Source organism: Ranitomeya imitator, chromosome 10 (assembly GCF_032444005.1).
Source record: "Ranitomeya imitator isolate aRanImi1 chromosome 10, aRanImi1.pri, whole genome shotgun sequence".
Taxonomy (NCBI): Eukaryota; Metazoa; Chordata; class Amphibia; order Anura; family Dendrobatidae; genus Ranitomeya; species Ranitomeya imitator.
In genome coordinates this window covers 67,683,891-67,705,241 of record NC_091291.1, presented here as the reverse complement: position 1 = coordinate 67,705,241, position 21,351 = coordinate 67,683,891, and the positions used below count along the sequence as shown (strand labels likewise).

The window sequence follows — 21,351 nt, the reverse complement described above, 5'->3', positions numbered from 1 at the left end:
ATATGATGCTCCATATTAAAATATACCCCATATAATGCTGCTCAAATGTTGATTGACACCATAAGATGCTCCATAGACACATTTACCCCATATAATGCTGCACAAATGCTGATTATGGCCCCATAAGATGCTCCATAGATATTTGCCCCATATAACACTGCTTATGGCCCCATAATATGCTCCATAGAGATATTTGCCCCCATATAATGCTGCACATGGCCCCATAAGATGCTCCATAGAGATATTTGTCCCCATATAATGCTGCACATAGCCCCATAATATCCTCCATAGAGATATTTGCCCCATATAATGCTGCACATGGCCCCATAAGATGCTCCATAGATACTTGCCCCCATATAATGCTGCACATGGCCCCATAATATGCTCCATAGAGATATTTGCCCCATATAATGCTGCACATGGCCCCATAAGATGCTCCATAGAGATATTTGCCCCATATGCTGTTGCTGCGATAAAAAACAAAAAAAAGACATACTCACCTCTCGTCGCTCAGGCCCCCGGCACTGGCTATACTCACCTTTCCCGTTTCACCTCTGAGTGCAGCGGTTTCTTCCACGTCCTCTCCACCAGGGGCTGACTGGCAAATTTTGGCCTGGGGGGCAAGCACACATCAGTGGCCCATGAGTAGCGGCTCATCCTTAACCCCTTCACGACATGCCCCGTACTAGTACGGCGCATGTCGTGTCTCCCCCTTTGATGTGGGCTCCGGCGGTGAGCCCACATCAAAGTCGTGACCTGTCAGCTGTTTTGTACAGCTGACATGTGCGCACAATAGCAGCGGGTGAAATCGCTATTGACCTGCCGCTATTAACCTGTTAAATGCCGCTGCCAAACGCAGACAGTGGCATTTAACCGGCGCTTCCGGCCGGGTGGCCGGAAATGATGTAATTGCCGACCCCCGTCACATGATCGGGGGTCGGCGATGCATCAGGAAGGTAACCATAGAGGTCCTTGACACCTCTATGGTTACTGATGTTGGCCTGCTGTGAGCGCCCCCTGTGGTCGGCGCTCACAGCACACCTGCATTTCAGCTACATAGCAGCGATCTGATGATCGCTGCTATGTAGCAGAGCCGATCAGGCTATGCCAGCTTCTAGCCTCCCATGGAGGCTATTGAAGCATGGCAAAAGTAAAAAAATGTTTTTAAAAATATGAAAAAATATAAAAGTTTAACCCCTCTGTGACCTTAGACGTACTATCCCGTCGAGGTGCCCTGGGCTTATCTGACCCTGGACGGGATAGTACGTCATAGCCGATCGGCCGCGCTCACGGGGGGAGCGCAGCCGATCGCGGCCGGGTGTCAGCTGCTTATCGCAGCTGACATCCGGCACTATGTGCCAGGAGCGGTCACGGACCTCCCCCGGCACACCGCGATCAAACATGATCGCGATGTGCCGGCGGTGCAGGGAAGCATCGCGCAGGGAGGGGGCTCCCTGCGGGCTTCCCTGAGACCCCCGGAGCAACGCGATGTGATCGCGTTGCTGCGAGGGTCTCACCTCCCTCCCTGCTCCCTCCAGCCCCGGATCCAAGATGGCCGCGGATCCGGGTCCTGCAGGGAGGGAGGTGGCTTCACAGAGCCTGCTCAGAGCAGGCACTGTGAAGGCTGCAGCGCTGCATGTCAGATCAGTGATCTGACAGAGTGCTGTGCAAACTGTCAGATCACTGATCTGTGATGTCCCCCCCTGGGACAAAGTAAAAAAGTAAAAAAAATTTTTTCCAAATGTGTAAAAAAAAAAATAAAAAAAAATATTCCAAAATAATGAAAAAAAAAAAAAAATATTATTCCCATAAATACATTTCTTCATCTAAATAAAAAAAAAAAAACAATAAAAGTACACATATTTAGTATCGCCGCGTCCGTAACGACACGACCTATAAAAGTGTCCCACTAGTTAACCCCTTCAGTAAACACCGTAAGAAAAAAAAAAAAAAAAAAAAACGAGGCAAAAAACAACGCTTTATTATCATACCGCCGAACAAAAAGTGGAATAACACGCGATCAAAAGGACAGATATAAATAACCATGGTACCGCTGAAAGCGTCATACTGTCCCGCAAAAAACGAGCCGCCATACAGCATCATCAGCAAAAAAATAAAAAAGTTATAGTCCTGAGAATAAAGCGATGCAAAAGTAATTATTTTTTCTGTAAAATAGTTTTTGTCGTATAAAAGCGCCAAACCATAAAAAAAGATATAAATGAGGTATCGCTGTAATCGTACTGACCCGAAGAATAAAACTGCTTTATCAATTTTACCAAACGCGGAACGGTATAAACGCCTCCCCCAATAGAAATTCATGAATAGCTGGTTTTTGGTCATTCTGCCTCACAAAAATCGGAATAAAAAGGGATCAAAAAATGTCACGTGCCCGAAAATGTTTTCAGTAAAAACTTCAACTCGTCCCGCAAAAAACAAGACCTCACATGACTCTGTGGACCAAAATATGGAAAAATTATAGCTCTCAAAATGTGGTATTGCAAAAAATATTTTTTGCAATAAAAAGCGTCTTTCAGTGTGTGACGGCTGCCAGTCATAAAAATCCGCTAAAAAACTCGCTATAAAAGTAAATCAAACCCCCCTTCATCACCCCCTTAGTTAGGGGAAAAAAAAAAAAATGTATTTATTTCCATTTTCCCATTAGGGCTAGGGTTAGGGTTAGGGCTAGGGTTAGGGCTAGGGTTAGGGCTAGGGCTAGGGTTAGGGCTAGGGTTAGGGCTAGGGTTAGGGCTAGGGTTAGGGCTAGGATTAGGGCTAGGGTTAGGGTTAGGGTTGGGGCTACAGTTAGGGTTGGGGCTAAAGTTAGGGTTAGGGTTTAGATTACATTTACAGTTGGGAATAGGGTTGGGATTAGGGTTAGGGGTGTGTCAGGGTTAGGAGGTGTGGTTAGGGTTACCGTTGGAATTAGGGTTAGGGGTGTGTTTAGATTAGGGTTTCAGTTATAATTGGGGGGTTTCCACTGTTTAGGCACATCAGGGGCTCTCCAAACACGACATGGCGTCCGATCTCAATTCCAGCCAATTCTGCGTTGAAAAAGTAAAACAGTGCTCCTTCCCTTCCGAGCTCTCCCGTGTGCCCAAACAGGGGTTTACCCCAACATATTGGGGTATCAGCGTACTCAGGACAAATAGGACAACAACTTTTGTGGACCAATTTCTCCTGTTACCCTTGGAAAAATACAAAACTGGGGGCTAAAAATAATTTTTGTGGGAAAACAAAAAGATTTTTTATTTTCACGGCTCTGCGTTATAAACTGTAGTGAAACACTTGGGGGTTCAAAGTTCTCACAACACATCTAGATAAATTCATTAAGGGGTCTAGTTTCCAATATGGGGTCACTTGTGGGGGGTTTCTACTGTTTAGGTACATTAGGGGCTCTGCAAACGCAATGTGACGCCTGCAGACCAATCCATCTAAGTCTGCATTCCAAATGATGCTCCTTCCCTTCCGAGCCCTCCCATGCGCCCAAACAGTGGTTCCCCCCACATATCAGGTATCAGCGTACTCAGGACAAATTGGACAACAACATTTAGGGTCCAATTTCTCCTGCTAACCTTGGAAAAATACAAAACTGGGGGCTAAAATATAATTTTTGTGGAAAAAAAAATATTTTTTATTTGCATGGCTCTGCGTTATAAACTGTAGTGAAATACTTGGGGGTTCAAAGCTCTCACAACACATCAAGATGAGTTCCTTAGGGGGTCTACTTTCCAAAATGGTGTCACTTGTGGGGGGTTTCTACTGTTTAGGTACATTAGGGGCTCTGCAAACGCAACATGGCGTCCCATCTCAATTCCTGTCAATTTTGCATTGAAAAGTCAAACGGCGCTTCTTCCCTTCCGAGCTCTCCCATGCGCCCAAACAGTGGTTTACTGCCACATATGGGGTATCAGCGTACTCAGGACAAATTGGACAACAACTTTTGAGGTCCAATTTCTTCTCTTACCCTTGGAAAAATAAAAAATTGGGGGCAAAAATATAATTTTTGTGAAAAAATATGATTTTTTATTTTTACGGTTCTGCATTATAAACTTCTGTGAAGCACTTGGTGGGTCAAAGTGCTCACCACACATCCAGATAAGTTCCTTAGGGGGTCTACTTTCCAAAATGGTGTCACTTGTGGGGGGTTTCAATGTTTAGGCACATCAGTGGCTCTCCAAACGCAACATGGCGTCCCATCTCAATTCCTGTCAATTTTGCATTGAAAAGTCAAACGGCGCTCCTTCCCTTCCGAGCTCTCCCATGCGCCCAAACAGTGGTTTACTGCCACATATGGGGTATCAGCGTACTCAGGACAAATTGGACAACAACTTTTGGGGTCCATTTTCTCCTGTTACCCTTGGTAAAATAAAACAAATTGGAGCTGAAGTAAATTTTTTGTGTAAAAAAGTTAAATGTTCATTTTTATTTAAACATTCCAAAAATTCCTATTAAACACCTGAAGGGTAAATAAACTTCTTGAATGTGGTTTTGAGCACCTTGAGGGGTGCAGTTTTTAGAATGGTGTCACACTTGGGCATTTTCTATCATATAGACCCCTCAAAATGACTTCAAATGAGACGTGGTACAAAAAAAAAAAAAATGGTGTTGTAAAAATGAGAAATTGCTGGTCAACTTTTAACCCTTATAACTCCCTAACAAAAAAAAAATTTGGTTCCAAAATTATGCTGATGTAAAGGAGACATGTGGGAAATGTTACTTATTAAGTATTTTGTGTGACATATCTCTGTGATTTAATTGAATAAAAATTCAAAGTTTGAAAATTGCGAAATTTTCAAAATTTTCGCCAAATTTCCGTTTTTTTCACAAATAAACGCAGGTACTATCAAAGAAATTTTACCACTATCATGAAGTACAATATGTCACGAGAAAACAATGTCAGAATCACCTGGATCCGTTGAAGCGTTTCGGAGTTATAACCTCATAAAGGGACAGTGGTCAGAATTGTAAAAATTGGCCTGGTCATTGGCGTGCAAACCACCCTTTGGGGTAAAGGGGTTAAATCACCCCCCTTTCGCGCCATCCTAAATAAAACAATAAAAAAAAAAAAACGTACACGTATTTGGTATCGCCGCGTTCAGAATCGCCCAGTCAATAAAAAAAAAAAAGCATTAACCTGATCGCTAAACAGCGTAGCGAGAAAAAAATCCGAAACGCCAGAATTACGTGTTTTTGTTCGCCGTGACATTGCATTAAAATGCAATAACGGGCGATCAAAAGAACGTATCTGCACCGAAATAATATCATTAAAAACGTCAGCTCGGCTTGCAAAAAATAAGCCCTCACCCGACCCCAGATCACGAAAAATGGAGACGCTTCGGGTATCGGAAAATGGCATTTTTTTTTTTAAGCAAAGTTTTGAATTTTTTTTCACCACTTGGATAAAAAATAACCTAGACATGTTAGATGTCTATGAACTCGAAATGACCTAGAAAATCACAATCGCAGATTAGTTTTACCATTTAATGAACCTAGCAAAAAAGCCAAACAAAAAACAAGTGTGGGATTGCACTTTTTTTGCGATTTCAACACACTTGGAATTTTTTTCCCGTTTTCTAGCAAAAGACATGGTAAAACCAATGGTGTCGTTCAAAAGTACAACTCGTCCCGCAAAAAATAAGCCCTCACATGACCATATTGACGGAAAAATAAAAAAGTTATGGCTCTGGGAAGGAGGGAAGTGAAAAATAAAAACGCAAAAACGAAAATGGGCCGCGACTTGAAGGGGTTAAAGGGGTTGTCGGATCTTATGCTACATGTCTACAGTCACTCTGTGTGAATCCTCATATTGTGCGCATTGTGCGCTGTGAAGATTCTCTGGTGCCAGCAACAATATATATCTATAATATAACGCTGGGAGCGTCACTCTGTCCGAAGCCTTAATAGACTGCGCAGGCGCGTTGCTCCTAGTGTTACATTATAGAAAAAATGCCGCCGAGAGCAGGGGGTCGGGAGCACGGGGACGCCGTCTACATATTTGCGCCCCGATTATGCAAATAATCCGCCGCCATAGTAAGTTTTTACTTACGCTATTCCTTTCCGGTGCCATTGTCTTGCTCCTCCTGGTGCCGGAATCGGCGCCTGCGCAGTCCACGCTTTCCGGCGCCATTTTCTTGAAGACACACAGCAGTGTGTCTTTAAGAAAATGGCGCCGTAAAGCGCGCACTGCGCAGGCGCCGATTCCGGCACCAGGAGGAGCAAGACAATGGCACCGGAAAGGAATAGCGTAAGTAAAAACTTGCTGTGTCATGAGGCTGTGGCACTTGATGCCACAGCAATTTGTTACTTACGCCATTCCTTTCCGGTGCCATTGTCTTGCTCCTCCTGGTGCCGGAATCGGCGCCTGCGCAGTCCGCGCTTTCCGGCGCCATTTTCTTGAAGACACCATTGTCTTGCTTCTCCTGGTGCCGGAATCGGCGCCTGCGAAGTCCGCGCTTTCCGGCGCCATTTTCTTGAAGACACACAGCAGTGTGTCTTCAAGAAAATGGCGCCGGAAAGCGCGGACTGCGCAGGCGCCGATTCCAGCACCAGGAGGAGCAAGACAATGGCACCGGAAAAGAATTAGGTAGCGTAAGTAACAAATTGCTATGCCATGAGGCTGTGGCACTTCATGCCACAGCTATTTGTTACTTACGCCACCTGATGGGGGCCGTAAACCTTAATGGAGCAGCGTATGGGGCATATGGATGGGAGCAGCACATGACAGAACGGGGGCGCAGGATCGGAGCAGCACATGACAGAACGGGGGCGCAGGATGGCAGCAGCACATGACAGAACGGGGGCACAGGATGGCAGCAGCACATGACAGAACGGGGGCGCAGGATGGGAGCAGCACATGACAGAACGGGGGCGCAGGATGGGAGCAGCACATGACAGAACGGGGGTGCAGGATGGGAGCAGCACATGACAGAACGGGGGTGCAGGATGGAAGCAGCACATGACAGGATGGGGACGAAGGATGGGAGCAGCCAGTGACAGAATGGAGGCGCAGGATGGGTGCAGCACATGTCAGAATGGGGGCGCAGGATGGGAGCAGCACATGACAGAATGGGGGCGCAGGATGGGTGCAGCACGTGACAGGATGGGGACGCAGGATGGAGCAGGACATGACAGGATGGGGCGCAGGATGGAGCAGCACATGACAGGATGGGGACGCAGGATGGAGCAGCACATGACAGGATGGGGACGCAGGATGGAGCAGCTCATGACAGGATGGGGACGCAGGATGGAGCAGCACATGACAGGATGGGGACGCAGGATGGGAGCAGCCAGTGACAGAATGGAGGCGCAGGATGGGTGCAGCACATGTCAGAATGGGGGTGCAGGATGGGAGCAGCACATGACAGAATGGGGGCGCAGGATGGGTGCAGCACATGACAGGATGGGGACGCAGGATGGAGCAGCACATGACAGGATGGAGGACGCAGGATGGAGCAGCACATGACAGGATTTTAGACGCAGGATGGAGCAGCTCATGACAGGATGGGGACGCAGGATGGAGCAGCTCATGACAGGATGGAGGCGCAGGATGGAGCAGCTCATGACAGGATGGGGACGCAGGATGGAGCAGCACATACCAGGAGTGTGTGTGTATGTATGTATGTATGTATGTATGTATATATATACAGTGGGGCAAAAAAGTATTTAGTCAGTCAGCAATAGTGCAAGTTCCACCACTTAAAAAGATGAGAGGCGCCTGTAATTTACTTCATAGGTAGACCTCAACTATGGGAGACAAACTGAGAAAAAAAAATCCAGAAAATCACATTGTCTGTTTTTTTAACAATTTATTTGCATATTATGGTGGAAAATAAGTATTTGGTCAGAAACAAAATTTCATCTCAATACTTTGTAATATATCCTTTGTTGGCAATGACAGAGGTCAAACGTTTTCTGTAAGTCTTCACAAGGTTGCCACACACTGTTGTTGGTATGTTGGCCCATTCCTCCATGCAGATCTCCTCTAGAGCAGTGATGTTTTTGGCTTTTCGCTTGGCAACACGGACTTTCAACTCCCTCCAAAGGTTTTCTATAGGGTTGAGATCTGGAGACTGGCTAGGCCACTCCAGGACCTTGAAATGCTTCTTACGAAGCCACTCCTTCGTTGCCCTGGCAGTGTGCTTTGGATCATTGTCATGTTGAAAGACCCAGCCACGTTTCATCTTCAATGCCCTTGCTGATGGAAGGAGGTTTGCACTCAAAATCTCACGATACATGGCCCCATTCATTCTTTCATGTACCCGGATCAGTCGTCCTGGCCCCTTTGCAGAGAAACAGCCCCAAAGCATGATGTTTCCACCACCATGCTTTACAGTAGGTATGGTGTTTGATGGATGCAACTCAGTATTCTTTTTCCTCCAAACACGACAAGTTGTGTTTCTACCAAACAGTTCCAGTTTGGTTTCATCAGACCATAGGACATTCTCCCAAAACTCCTCTGGATCATCCAAATGCTCTCTAGCAAACTTCAGACGGGCCCGGACATGTACTGGCTTAAGCAGTGGGACACGTCTGGCACTGCAGGATCTGAGTCCATGGTGGTGTAGTGTGTTACTTATGGTAGGCCTTGTTACATTGGTCCCAGCTCTCTGCAGTTCATTCACTAGGTCCCCCCGCGTGGTTCTGGGATTTTTGCTCACCGTTCTTGTGATCATTCTGACCCCACGGGGTGGGATTTTGCGTGGAGCCCCAGATCGAGGGAGATTATCAGTGGTCTTGTATGTCTTCCATTTTCTAATTATTGCTCCCACTGTTGATTTCTTCACTCCAAGCTGGTTGGCTATTGCAGATTCAGTCTTCCCAGCCTGGTGCAGGGCTACAATTTTGTTTCTGGTGTCCTTTGACAGCTCTTTGGTCTTCACCATAGTGGAGTTTGGAGTCAGACTGTTTGAGGGTGTGCACAGGTGTCTTTTTATACTGATAACAAGTTTAAACAGGTGCCATTACTACAGGTAATGAGTGGAGGAAAGAGGAGACTCTTAAAGAAGAAGTTACAGGTCTGTGAGAGCCAGAAATCTTGATTGTTTGTTTCTGACCAAATACTTATTTTCCACCATAATATGCAAATAAATTGTTAAAAAAACAGACAATGTGATTTTCTGGATTTTTTTTCCTCAGTTTGTCTCCCATAGTTGAGGTCTACCTATGATGTAAATTACAGACGTAGAAATCCCGCGTCTCTGATTGGTCGAGGCCGCCAGGCCTCGACCAATCAGCAACGGGCACAGCGATGATGATGTCATAAAGGACGTAGAAATCCAGCGTCTGATTGGTCGAGGCCGCCAGGCCTCGAGCAATCAGCAACGGGCACAGCGACGATTATGTCATAAAGGACGTAGACATCTCACGTTTCTGATTCAGCGACGGGCACAGTATCGACGTAGATGTCATAATGGTTGCCATGGCGACGATGATGTCAAAGGTTGCCTCGAACAATCAGCGACGGGCACAGTCTGCCGCGAATTCTGGAATCATCATTGTCCATATATTACAGGGACATGCATATTCTAGAATACCCGATGCGTTAGAATCGGGCCACAATCTAGTATATATATAATTGTCTAAGGGTTTTTCTGTCTGTCTGTCTGTCTGTCCTGGAAATCCCTGTTCTCTGATTGGTCGAGGCCGCCAGGCCTCGGCCAATCAGAGACCGGCACAGCATCGACGTAGAAATCCCGCGTCTCTGATTGGTCGAGGCCGCCAGGCCTCGACCAATCAGCAACGGGCACAGCGACGATGATGTCATAAAGGACGTAGACATCTCACGTTTCTGATTCAGAGACGGGCACAGTATCGACGTAGATGTCATCATGGTTGCCATGGCGATGATGATTTCATAAAGGTTGCCTCGACCAATCAGCGACGGGCACAGTGTGCCGCGAATTCTGGAATCATCATTGTCCATATACTACGGGGACATGCATGTTCTAGAATACCCGATGCGTTAGAATCGGGCCACAATCTAGCATATATATATATATATATATATGTGTAATCTACTATATAAAGCTGAATGGATTGGCATCTGCCCCGTCGCAGCTACAGCCACAAAATTTTGCACAGTCACACGTCTGGACCCCGAGAGCGTCATAGGCTATGTTGTGAGGTGAAATTTTAACCCCGCGCTTTCCAGTTCACCAAACAATTTTGCCCCTATCTACATAATGGGGAAAAAGTGAAAGGAAAAGTGTTGGAAGCGTCGCAGCTACAGCAACAAAATTTTGCACAGTCACACGTCTGGACCCCGAGAGTGTCATAGGCTATGTTGTGAGGTGAAATATTAACCCCGCGCTTTCCAATTCACCAAACAATTTTGCCCCTATCTACATAATGGGGAAAAAGTGAAAGGAAAAGTGTTAGAAGCGTCGCAGCTACAGCAACAAAATTTTGCACAGTCACACGTCTGGACCCCGAGAGCGTCATAGGCTAGGTTGTGAGGTGAAATATTAACCCCGCGCTTTCCAATTCACCAAACAATTTTGCCCCTATCTACATAATGGGGAAAAAAGTGAAAGGAAAAGTGTCAGAAGCGTCGCAGCTACAGCAACAAAATTTTGCACAGTCACACGTCTGGACCCCGAGAGCGTCATAGGCTAGGTTGTGAGGTGAAATATTAACCCCGCGCTTTCCAATTCACCAAACAATTTTGCCCCTATCTACATAATGGGAAAAAATGAAAGGAAAAGTGTAGGAGGCAAATTGACAGCTGCCAGATGTGAACAAGGGGGACTTAAAGAATGAGAGCGATGGCGCCAAAGAGTATATACCGTACAGTTGCTAAGGTGGGGCCTCGACATGGGATACTCACCACACACGGGGATATGAACACACACAAAATGCGCCACACACTACCACGTGCTTGAACACATATTACCCTCAGCACACATTTCACCACAAATACACCAACCTCGCCACATAAAAGTCAAAATACAAAAGTCGCCACTCAAAACTCGCCACGCGCAGAACTCTCCACATGCAAAAACTAGGCTCTTGCAAAACTCGTCACAAGTGCAAAATTCTCCTCATGAAAAACTCGCCACACGCAAAACTTGCACACGCGGAAAAATTGCCACATGCACAAAAGTTGCAACACATGCAAAAGTTGCCTCACACAAAACTTGCACATACTCAAAAGGCACCACACATAATACTCGCAACGCGCAAAACTCGCCATGCGCAAAACTTGCTGCACACAACTTGCTACACTAACCTTTCACATGTAACTCGACACACAAAAAGTTGCTACATGCATGTTGCTACACAAAACTCATCTCACAAAAGTCGCTACATGCATGTCGCCACACACAACTCAACACACACAACTTGACAAACGAAACTCGCCCTAAAACACACACAAGTCTGGTATTCTCCTTCAAAAATAAAAATCTGATTAATAAGCAGACAAACTACAACAATTGCACCATATAGGAAATACGGCAGCTGTCAGTCACATGACCTGTCTATTATGTGTATGTGTGAGCTAATATATACTGCCAGGGGGAGGGCTTCCTGTTGGCTGGGGATTTATTAGGCTGCCAATTTAGCTTACAAATACTGAGGTAAAAATACTGAGCAAATAACGTGTGAACGAGGTCTAATACAGGAGGAGATGACACACAGGTATATACTATATACAGGAGAGATGACACACAGGTATATACTATATAGAGGAGGAGATGACATATAGGTACATATATATACAGGAGGAGATGACATACAGGTATATACTATATACAGGAGGAAATGACATACAGGTATATGCTATATATAGAAGATGACATGCAGGTATATACTATATGCAGGAGGAGATGACACTCAGATATATACTGTATACAGGGGAGATGACACACAGGTATATACTATATACAGGAGGAGATGACATACAGGTATATGCTATATATAGAAGATGACATGCAGGTATATACTATATGCAGGAGGAGATGACACTCAGATATATACTATATACAGGGGAGATGACACACAGGTATATACTATATACAGGAGGAGATGACATACAGGTATATACTATATATAGAAGGAGATGACATTCAGGTATATACTATATATAGGGGAGATGACACACAGCAGGTATATACTATATACAGGGGAGATGACATACAGGTATATACTATATACAGGAGATGACATACAGATGTATACTATATATAAGGGAGATGACAAACATGTATATACTGAGGTGATGAGGTGAAAATGAGAGGTCTGAGGTGAAAATGAAAAGGTGTGAGTGCAAAATGAGAGAAGTGAGGAAAAATAGTGGAGTGATCAGAAAATGACAGATGTGAGGTTGAAATGACAAGTGTTAGGGGGGAATGAGAGGAGTGAGGGAGAAAATGAGAGGTGTGAGGGAGAAAATGAGAGATGTGAGGGGGAAAATGAAAGATGTGATTGGGAAAATGAGAGGCGTGATGGGAAAATAAGAGAAGTGAGGTGCTATAACTAACCACAGATATTTACTATGCCCAGGCAACGCCGGGCTCTTCAGCTAGTATATATATATATATATATATATATATATATATATATATATATATATATATATATATATTCCCAGCCACATTTCGACTAGACTGCTTTGGGCCTTGTTCAATACAGTTGCATTCGCCATGCAAGTCTAGTCGGCATGTGACCGCATGTATGCAAATCACAAACTTGCAGCCTGACACCCGCCAAATAACCACAGCTCTGCGAGCAATGTGAGATGCACAAGTCTGCAGTCACATAGAATGACAGAGTGAATGCACCAATGACACACACACACACACACACACACACACGCACAGCCCACTGTATAATGACAGACACACGCACAGCTCCACTGCATAATTACACACACGCACAGCCCCACTGTATAATCACAGGCACACACGCACAGCCCCACTGTATAATGACAGGCACACACGCACAGCCCCACTGTATAATGACAGGCACACACGCACAGCCCCACTGTATTATGACAGGCACACACGCACAGCCCCACTGTATAATGACAGGCACACACGCACAGCCCCTCTGTATAATGACAGGCACACACGCACAGCCCCACTGTATTATGACAAGCACACACGCACAGCCCCACTGTATAATATACACACAGCCACACTGTATAATGACAGGCACACGCACAGCCCCACTGTATAATACACACACAGCCACACTGTATAATGACAGGCACACGCGCACAGCCCCACTGTATAATGACACATACGCACAGCCCCGCTGCATAATGACACACACGCACAGCCCCGCTGTATGACATTCACACACACACAGCCCCACTGTATAATACACACACAGCCACACTGTATAATGACAGGCACACGCACAGCCCCACTGTATAATGACAGGCACACACGCACAACCCCACTGTATAATGACAGGCACACACGCACAGCCCCTCTGTATAATGACAGGCACACACGCACAGCCCCACTGTATAATGACAAGCACACACGCACAGCCCCACTGTATAATATACACACAGCCACACTGTATAATGACACATACGCACAGCCCCACTGTATAATGACACATACGCACAGCCCCACTGCATGACAGGCACACGCTCAGCCCCACTGTGTAAAGACACATACACACAGCCCTACTGCATGACACACACGCACAGCGCCACTGTAAAATGACACACACGTACAGCCCCACTGTATAATGACACACACACGCACAACCCCACTGTATAATGACATACACGCACGCAGCTCACACACATGCAGCTCACACACACGCAGCTCACACACAAACGCAGCTCACACACACACGCAGCAGCTCACACACACGCAGCATCACACACACACGCGGCATCACACACACGCAGCATCACAAACGCAGCTCACAAACACATGCAGCTATGACACATGCATCACACACGCAGCCATCACACACACGCAGCCATCACACACACGCAGCCATCACACACACGCAGCCATCACACACACGCAGCGATCACACACACGCAGCCATCACACACACGCAGCCATCACGCACACGCAGCCATCACGCACACGCAGCCATCACACACACATATGCAGCCATCACACACACATATGCAGCCATCACACGCACATATGCAGCCATCACACGCACATATGCAGCCATCACACGCACATATGCAGCCATCACACGCACATATGCAGCCATCACACGCACATATGCAGCCATCCCACGCACATATGCAGCCATCCCACGCACATATGCAGCCATCCCACGCACATATGCAGCCATCCCACGCACATATGCAGCCATCCCACGCACATATGCAGCCATCCCACGCACATATGCAGCCATCCCACGCACATATGCAGCCATCCCACGCACATATGCAGCCATCCCACGCACATATGCAGCCATCCCACGCACATATGCAGCCATCCCACGCACATATGCAGCCATCCCACGCACATATGCAGCCATCCCACGCACATATGCAGCCATCACACACACGCAAGCAGCCATCACACACACGCAAGCAGCCATCACACACGCATCACACAATCTCCTCTGTGGTGCAGGGGCGGCTGATGTCCATGTGCAGCACTTCAGTTTCTCCTGCTCACAGCTCTGCACTGTCCCAGCACCTCCCCCCTCTCTCCTCTGCCGGGATACCAGATAAGAGCAGGAGAAGCCGGAGCTCCGTGCACACGCAGGAGGTATGCTGAGTCGCTGACCTTTCATCTTGATTGCTGCTGGCTCTCTCCCTCAGAGTGGCAGCGCCGCACATGAGCCTGCTCATCACATACCCCTGCAACCTACATGTCGAGGCTGCTTGCGGGATGACGCCACCGCGCACTACAGGTGGCGCTATATATTTTAATCACTGCTACTGCTAGTCCTCCAGCGGCCCTGTGCAGCTGCTTAGGCACTGGCCCGGGGGCATATGCATTCCTGCCACCTGGGCCAGTCCGCCCCTGCTCTCCACTGATTGTTCAGGCAGAGGGCGGCGCGCACATTAATCGCGTCATTGCGCCCTCTGACCTGAGTCACTGCAGAGGACGCAGAAGACACAGCGGCGCAGATGGTGGAACGTGGGACAGGTGAATATGCCCCCGTTATACTCACCTGCTCCTGGTGCGGTCCCTGCAGGTCCCTGGTTCTCCGGGCGCTGACAGCTTCTTCCTGTTTTGAGCGGTCACATGGTAACGCTCATTACAGTAATGAAAATGTGGCTCCACCCATATGGGAGTGAAGTTGGGTCCATATTCATTCATTGCTGTAATGATCGGTACCTACCATGTGACCGCTCAATACAGGAAGAAGCTGTCAGTGCCCGGAGAACCAGGGACCTGCAGGGACCGCGCCAAGAACAGGTGAGTATTATTAGACAGCTGCCGCTCCCCCTCCCCTGCCGACCCCTGGGAATGACTCGAGTATAAGCCGAGAGGGGCAATTTCAGCCTAAAAAATGGGCTGAAATTCTCAGCTTATACTCGAGTATATACGATAACTAATATGTACAAAGAGACTAACTTGTGTAATAACTCATGGTATGGCAGAGAAAACTCGTTATAGCATCTAACAATATTTGACACTTTATACACTTGTTCATATTAAAAATATGTTTTTTATTTATACAGCACCAACATATACTGCAGCACTTAAAAATTAGGCAGGGACATGTACAGACAATAAAGATTATAGAGTAACACATAATTCAACAGTTACAGGAGTATTGAGGGTCCTGCTCACAAGCTACAAGGATATAATGGGGGGAGGACACAATAGGTAATAAGTGTTTTTCAGGTCCAGCCATGATTATAATGAAAGGGGTTATCAAATAAAGCTGCATGATCCGGTCACCATCCAGGTTCTGTCTAAGTGGAGTTACCAAGTGCTACTGGGTGCATGGAGGATGTGGAGACAGATGAATCGGAGGGACCAGAGTCTGAGGAACAATTAGAAAGAGGGAACAATGAAGAGTTAGGTTAGTGAATTGAGGTTATGGGCCTGTAAAGAGGGATGTTTTAAAGCACACTTAAATATCTGGGGGCTAAGTATTCTTTTTGTGTGGGATAATGCATTCCAGAAAAGTGGAGCAGCACAAGAGAAGTCTTGGAGACGGAAGTGGGAGGTTTGGATTATATAGGATGTTAGTCTTGGATCAGTTGCAGAGCAGAGAGCATGGGTAGGGCGATAGAGATGAGGGAGGAGATGTAGGGTGGTGGAGATCCATGGAGAGCTTTGTGAGTGTCAGATAAGTTTATATTGTACTCTGAAGTGATTGGACACCTGGTGCAACGACTGGCACAAGGTGAAAGCATTGGCGTAGGAACAGTTCAAAAATATGAACCTAGCTGTGACATACAGGATAGATTGGCGATCCATATGTGAATGCATACATGTTTTTAAAAATCATCAATACAAAAATAAAAGTGCCGACTTATAACAGTGTCTAGACCGCTTGAAAAGTCAGCATATCGCCCTATCCATTTCTTAACACCTTCCCAGCGTCTGCCATACATTTACAGTGCAAGTCTGGAGGGAGTGTATGAAAGCTGGCTTAGAGGCTGAGCTCGCCATATACCCAGCAAATAGTGGCTGTGACAGTTGTCTGCTTGTAAGGCCACGGTCAGTATTTGGTCAGTATTTTACATCAGTATGTGTAAGCCAAAACCAGGAGTGGGTGATAAATGCAGAAGTGGTGACGGGTTTATATTAAAGCGACTCTGTCACCCCCTCCAGCCGTTAGAAACTAAAAGAGCCACCTTGTGCAGCAGTAATGCTGCATTCTGACAAGGTGGCTCTTTTAGTTATTGGTGCAATTAAACCCAAAATAAACCGTTTTATAATTTCGCCAAAATACCTGTCTTTAGTCCCGGAGGCAGGTCTTATCCCCCATGACAGTCGCTTTAAACTTTCCCTCTAATTGTTCCACTCCTGATTTTGGCTACAAATACTGATGTAAAATACTGACCAAATACTGAAAGTATGCACATGGTCTAAGAGCCGCAGTTGGATAGTCTAATGGCTTATTAAGATGAGCCAACAGAACAATCATTTCACATAAGTTCTGTGCGATACGAATTGTAGCTGGCTTGTGCTAGCGGGCCATAGTACAACGGGTTGTATATTAGGGACCATTACTCGATTTTCAGCAATTGCCGCACTTAAACAACATTGTCAAACATAGTGTTGCTGGTTTTTGTGTGTACATAAAATATCATATTGGTGAACAGAACTCTTGTGCAGAATTCACACACAGTGTTATTATTGCTAATGAAAATCTGTGGAAATTTGCTTTATAGTGGTTTGTGCACTAAAGATCGAGTGTGGACTGGGATAGTGTGAGGTGCATACAGCGTCTTATAATGTGCATCCTGTGAGAGCTGGGTGACACCCTCATTATTTCACATGGCTCCTGATGTCAAGTGATGTGGCTGACAAGGCATGCTAGATCTGCCATGATAACATTCCGTCTTCAGCCATAGTTATTGACTGTCAGCACTGGTCGACGTTATTGCTATTTTTAGAGCACCATTGATTGCATGAGGCTGTACATGAGGAGGGGTTACATATAAAACCCAAGTAGAAGTTATAGTGGAAGATATAGAGGGAAGAGGACCCTGCCATTGTGGGATTACAGACTGCTGGATAATGGGGACGAAGACACTAGGTTCGGGTGGATTGTGGCAGCTCCGGTGAGGGTCAGGAAGCATTGCCTGGCCTGGGAAGATGCAGTTTGAGTCTCTTTTTACATAATGTCTTCTCAATTGCTCTTGCTACTATTGTTCTCTTGAGGTGTCGTTTTTTGACTTTCAGAGAAAGTCAGTATAACCAGCTCTTGTAATATCCAGTTTTTCTTACTAGTATCTAGCCGTAGTGAGGGGGGTTGTATGTGCAGTGCGTTTTCTGTGAAGCTAGGATGGATTGAATAATGGAAGGGTAAATAGAGAAGTGCATTTATAAGTAAATGATAAATGGGTCTAGGAGTTTGGGATTAAGTTGGAGGGATCTTGCGGGAAGCAAATAATTTTTTGACGTAGGACGTATAGGTACAACATGCATAATATTAACCTTACTACACACCATTAAATTCTGCATCTTGTGGTGTGAATTGGCTGCCCATCCAGTGAGCTGCAAAACTCCTGAGCTCTGGTCTATTGGAGCTAAACAAGCATTAAACCTCTTGTCAATGGAAAAGGTTGATAGTCTCCAGCTAAAATATTTTGAGCTCTTCTTGGAAGAGCTCCTTGAAGATGTCACTGATGGTAAAGCACACTGCAGCCTCTCGCTCTCCCTGGACGTTTTCTGCAGCATTGATGTAGGAATTGATGCCTATTCCACCCCTTTAACTCCACATGTACTGCTTGTACGGCATGCGTGTACAGGCAGATTGGACACCCATTACTGGTAGCATATGGTTTCAGGGGTGAGGTTTACAGAGCAAGAGGAACAGAGCTATTAAATTCATATACCATATATACTCGAGTATAAGCCGACCCCCCTAATTTTACCACAAAAAAACTGGGAAAACGTATTGACTTGAGTATAAGCCTAGGGTAGGAAATGCATCAGCTACCGGTGAATTTCAAAAATAAAAATAGATGCTCCATACCGTTCATTATTGCCCCATAAGATGCTCCATATAAAGCTGTGCCACATATAATGCTCCATACATTTCATTATGGCCCCATAGATGCTCCATATAAAACTGTGCCATATAGAATGCTCCATACATTTCATTATTGCCCCATAGATGCTCCATATAAAACTGTGCCACATATAATGCTACATACTGTTCATTATTGCCCCATAGATGCTCCATATAAAGCTGTGCCATATATAATGCTCTGCACCGTTGATTATTGCTCCATATAAAGCTGTGCCATATAGAATGCTCTTCACTGTTCATTATGGCCCCATAGATGCTCCATATAAAGCTGTGCCATATAGAATGCTCTGCACCGTTCATTATGGCCCCATAGATGCTCCATATAAAGCTGTACAATATAGAATGCTCTGCACCGTTCATTATTGCCCCATAAGATGCTCCATATAAAGCTGTGCAATATATAATGCTGCTGCAACAAAAAAAAAGACATACTCACCTCTCTTGCTGCCTGCAGCTCCTCAGTGTCCCGTCTTGGCATCTCTCCGCACTGACTGTTCAAGCAGAGGGCGGCGCGCAGATTAGGACGTCATCGCGCCCTCTGACCTGAACAGTCAGTGCAGAGGACGGGAAGATGGAGCCGCGCCCGGCGGGTGGAACGCGGACAGGTAAATATGACATACTTACCTGCTCCTGGCGTCCCTGGCTCCTTCTCCCGGACAGCTGGTCTCCGGGCACGGCAGCCTCTAACTCTGTCAGCGGTCACCGTTACCGCTCATTAGAAGAATGAATATGCGGCTCCACCCCTATGGGAGTGAAGTCCATATTCATAACTTTAATAAGCGGTACCACGTGACCGCTGAACAGGGAAAGAGCTGTGGCACCCGAAGACCATGGGACAGGCAGGGACAGCGACAGGAGCGCCGGGACTAGGTGAGTATATGACAGTCCTCTCTCCCCCTCACCCACCGACCCTGCCGCCGACCGTGACTCGAGTATAAGCCGAGAGGGGCACTTTCAGCCCAAATATTTGGGCTGAAAATCTCGGCTTATACTCGAGTATATACGGTAATTAATCCACAAAAATAGGCAGGGATTATAAAAAAAAATATACAAGTTGATTCAAAAAGGGAACAAAACATTACAATATGTACAATTACATGAAATAATAAGGAATAGCGAAAGAAGATTTCTAAACCTCTCTATGAAAATGGCTCAGAGCTCAGTGGAGAGACGCATGCCAATTGGGAAAATGAACAGAGCCACAGGGAACTATGTCTTCCAAGCAGGGCGGAGTCTGAGTCGTGGAAATTGAGGCGTCCGAGTCGGAGGTTTGGCTTACCGATTCCACAGCCCTGCTTCCAAGGACTGACAAATAATCCAGACCCAAATACTGCTTTTTATTAGCTTAAAGTTACACCCACACACCTCCCCTTGATTTGCTCATGTTGGGGCAGATTGTGGGATGTGCTGGGTCTCTTAAAATTTTATGAGATCTCCAACTTACAGGATATCCTCACCCCTGTTGGTTTCCGGCCGTAGATTTTTAAGTCATATTTCTTATGATTTTACCATTGCCTAGAGATCAAACATGGCCTGGTTCGCATCATCTATGGGACATTTATTAAGTTGGAGGAGTTTTAGTTGCACCATGGCGATGTGAGTGAATGCGTCACTTCCATCCTTTCGCTATGACTCCGAAAATCTATATCCCATAAATATTGGAGCTGCTTTTTTCCACTTACAGGTAGTTTTCCCTCTTCCCCATATGTTCAATGTGAGGGGGGCATGTACCCTCCCTGGATATGTCTTATGGATTTTCATTTTTCACTATGAAAAAGGGGTTAACAAAAAAACTTTTCTTGTATATTCAGCTACCATCAGTGATCCAGCAGTGTGGAAAAGAGATGCCACAGTTTGGGCAACATGCATCCTCTGTCAGGTTCACTTTAAAGGAGTATTCTTGTGTGAAGAAATTGTTATATTTGAACAGCATGAAAACAAACACATTCAAAATTGACTGGGTTTTTCAATCTTCCTGTCATTCTTTTGCTTTGAGGGCTTTTATTTTACACAGTTTACAGCTTGTTGCCAAGGAGATTGATCACCAGAGCGTGGCAGAGTGTGCAAAATTACCTTCCAAGCTAAAGAGTTAACTCCTGAGATATCCGCCATCTCCAGCCCATTAATTTGTATACAGCAGTCAGTTACTTACTTCCCCCTCTTCTGCAAAATGTATATATCAGAGTCCCCACCATTTTCCAGAGCAGTGTTCCTCATCACTGAATTGTAGTCATGTTATTCAGTCTCTGAACTGAACTACCTTGCATGACTTTTCACTCCATTCAATGTCAGCAAACAACCTGAATGGTATCGAACTCATTCTATGTCCGGCATTGAATCCTGCATGTATCTAGCTTTGCTAGCCATCTTAGCAAGCATATGTTATGGTATAAAGCTATTCAATTTTTTTTCTGCTTGTCCCTTATGCAGTGAGGTCATATAACTTGTTTTCAAAGTGGTTTCTGATCCTTGTTGACCTGGACATTTGTTTATCTGTTCACTACATTATTGTGTCCTGCTGTCTCAACTTAGTTTGATTGCTAACGAGAGAAAAAAAGTAAGATCTAAGAACTCACCTATGTATTCAGACATAGCCTGGGGAGTCATTTATGCGGGGGAAGGGGGGAAGTGGGAGTGCATTTATGCACTTTTTAATCGAAGTACAGTTATCAAAGTACTAGATGGTGGCCCGAT

At 45.7% G+C, this 21,351-nt stretch overlaps 1 protein-coding gene across 3 annotated transcripts in view; it reads left to right on the top strand.

The window, feature by feature from the left end:
* LIG1 (DNA ligase 1) overlaps window positions 1-21,351 on the top strand; it is a 389,895-nt gene that overhangs the window by 164,046 nt on the left and 204,498 nt on the right. The window lies entirely within an intron of this gene.